The following is a 3,443-nucleotide window of genomic DNA, read 5'->3' on the forward strand; positions in this document are numbered from 1 at the left end:
TTTGCATGTACCCATTAACCCACTTTTGTAGAAATAGGACTTTACTCAGTATCATGGGTCATAGTTTTCTCTATTCCCTAGCCAAAAACACAGTGCTTGGAACACAGCAGATTATCATTAAATACAAAATGAATAAATGAATGAATAAATAAATAAAGATATCTGCCGTACCATGACCTCCACTGGATTAAAATAGTATTTTTGGTAAGCACTTCACATCAGGTTAAGACCACATGTCCACTATGCAGTACAGTGGTTTTGTATTGCATCAACTTGGCAAAGCCGGAATTACATTTCTCAGGATAGCTTTTCTATATGGTTCTGGGTTAGAGATGGTCAAAAAGGAACTTGTGGGCAGAAATGAGGCGGTAACCACTATATTCTTTTTTCTCTCTTTTTTTTTTTTTTTTTTTGTGTGCAGGCCTCTCACCATCGCGGTCTCTCCCGCTGCGGAGCACAGGCTCCAGACACGCAGGCTCAGAAGCCGTGGCCCACGGGCCCGGCCGCTCCGCGGCATGTGGGATCTTCCCGGACCGGGGCAGGAACCTGCATCCCCTGCATCGGCAGGCGGATTCCCAACCACTGCGCCACCAGGGATGCCTAACCACTATATTCTTGAAGGTCATTGTGGTTAGAGGTGGTGAAACCCAGTTACACAGGTATCAGCAAATTCCAGTTCGTTCGCCTCTTAACCAGTCTGCGTTCTTTTCTTTCAGACAAAGGCAAACCTAAGCCCATCACCAGACACCTGGCTTCAAACTCACCGAGCCGGCACACCGAGCCTCCAGGGTTCTCTGCAACCTTTGATTTGTCCATGGCACCTGGGCTTTATGATGGCTGATCAGTGTCTCTGCTCTAAGCCTCCGATTCCCCTTATAGACCTTCAAGCCCCAGCTCTTTCCACACTGTAGTCCATGCTTAGAACATATTCCTTAATCCATATTATTCTTAGAGTGTTCCGCTTTTTTAAAACAGATGTGAACTATTGAGTATTTGCCACCAAATATTGTTAAATACATCATCCGGCAGCACATCGCTTCCAAGTTAAAATGTCAGAAACAAATACCAATATTTACAATTCTTTTAAGGCATGTTATATGAGACATTAGACTGTAAATTTTTTGGCTTATAAGTCTTAAATAAATGATAATAGCAAATAAAATCTTCAGTGCGAGATTGTGATTAAGACACATTTTACAAAAACACGAAGTGGCAATAATACCACTCAACATCCTGGGTTAGATCCCTTCAGGAGAGACTCATAATTTATACAGTCAAACTTGAAAATTTACAGATAAAGGTAGTTCAACACTGCCACTGAGAAGCACATCTCTTAACGTGTCCAGCCTTGAGGGCAGTTTTGAAGGTCTGAAACACCAAGTCGGTTTGATGATTTAGTCGGTTGGCACTTAGGAATGCATTGATTGCCCTGCCATTTCAAAATAGCTTTTCAGAGTATGTCTGAAACTTCTGGAATACTTTAAAAATTCTTTATTTTTGGCACTCAAGTGCTATGCGGTTCTGGTATTAGTATTTCTTGAAGACATTACTCACTGCATCAAAGAGTTCTTTAATTGTACTAGGGATATCCTTGACTGCTTGCAGAAATCTCACTCTGGTATTGATCTCCGCTGGGATCTTGCTGGGACTTTGTTTAGGCGCTCCTGCCTTTTCAGTTGGGTCCTGGAATTCTGCCTCTGGTTGTTTAATCACATACTCTTCCACATCAGCGGCAGCCATTCGAAGGAGGGACTTAGTGAAGTTAACTTCTGCACTGTTTTCCTCTAAAAGTTTCATAATGATGTCTTATGTGAAACCTGTATTTTCTTCCTGTCCTGATATGTGCAGTCTTTGTGCAGAGCCCAAGGATTTGACTTTAGTTTGTGTTACACCTCCTACTCTACCTTCTTTAGAAAGGAAAGGTTTCTCAAACAACGAAATAGGAGCTTGACCATGTACTGTCCCAACTACTTTTGAACATGGTCTGAATAGTATAACATCTACTAGGACTTAAGGTACTAGCATTGATAATGAGAATCCTTCACATGTACAGTGTGTTACCGTTTTTAAGTGCTTTTATATATATCAATTAATCTTCATAACTTCCACTGTTGATGTTTATTTCCTCCCTACTGGGTACACGGCACTGTACTGGACCTTTATTAGCCTATCTGATCCTCACCATGCAATGAATAAAGTTTTCTCTTGTGATGAAATAAAAATGTACATTTTTAAAACAGTGGCCATCAAAATGCCTTTTAGGACAAAAATTGTCTTGGGAGGAAAAGGGGAATATCTTGATAAACAACTGGGAATAGAAGTTGGAATCCTAGAAGCTTGGCTATCAGCAGGAACCCAAGGAAAACAGAGAGAGATGGTCAAGAAAATGGGTGTAAATGGGCATGGGGGGTGAAGTTTAAATGTAGAAAGGGCATTCAGGGAAACCTCACTGATGAGACCATGAGGAATAAGCATCTTAAGGGATTCTCAGAAAGCCAGGGGAAGATCTGAAACTTTTATGTTTGAGCTAATTTTTTTTTGTAGTTCAAGGAACAGAGACTCTCTAGCTGTCATAGTAGTATTTATAGAGAGATAGGGAAATTGAGGCTAAAAAGAGGGGCAATTGGAGATCATAGAGTCAGATACAAGTTTATCTTACTTGAGCTGCCGAGATGGGTCTGAGGTCACAAGCTTAGGCTCCACCCCAGACATACTTGACTCCACATCCCCTCTTTTGGCTAGACCCCCTGCAGCCTCTGATGATGGGGAGAACTCTCCAGAGCTAAAGAAGGGTTAGCCAACCTTTTTCCTGTGTCAAAGCAGAGCCCAGAGCAGGGACGGCCCTGTACATTCCACAGGTGAGCTTCGCGCTGAAGGAGTCTAAGCAACTGACGACAGCAATGCCTGACCTTCCCTGCTCCCAAGCTAAAGAGTGGTGTCTGGATGTTGGGGAGAGAGGGGTGTCTGAGAAATATTTCCAGAATGTAAGAGGTGGGGCAAAGGTCCTGGCAATCGCTGGAAGGAAACAGTTCATGGGCTCACTGCCTTTTTCAGCCAAAGGAATTCCTAAAGGAGAGACACAGAGAAACTTCAGCCTATAGGAATAATTGCAGATGACAATGTCCCCGAAGTTACCCAACACAGGGAACTTCTATTCTTAATTATGGGTGTTTTATTCCCCAAGCATCCAGGTTCACACAACAGGGGGTGGTGGACATGCCAGACGCTTGAGTGGGATGCACTGCCTGCTGACTTCAGGGGTCCATCCAGCCAAAGAGAGTTCCCACGGTGTCCCTGCGGGTCCTCAGCAATGAACAAAACCAGAGGCAGCTCCCTTTGGGGACACAGCAATTTTTCAAGCGTTATCTCATTTAATCCTCATAACACATCTATGAGGCAGGTCACAGTATCATACCGATTCTACAGATGAATAAATGGAGAAT

General features: G+C 43.0%; 1 pseudogene; it reads right to left on the minus strand.

Annotated features, from left to right (window-relative positions):
* Window positions 1-1,305: 1,305 nt before the first annotated feature.
* Window positions 1,306-2,712, minus strand: LOC125960555 (programmed cell death protein 10-like; annotated as a pseudogene).
* Between the last annotated feature and the right edge of the window lie 731 nt (window positions 2,713-3,443).

Source organism: Orcinus orca, chromosome 11, assembly GCF_937001465.1.
Source record: "Orcinus orca chromosome 11, mOrcOrc1.1, whole genome shotgun sequence".
In the NCBI taxonomy this organism is placed as follows: domain Eukaryota; kingdom Metazoa; phylum Chordata; class Mammalia; order Artiodactyla; family Delphinidae; genus Orcinus; species Orcinus orca.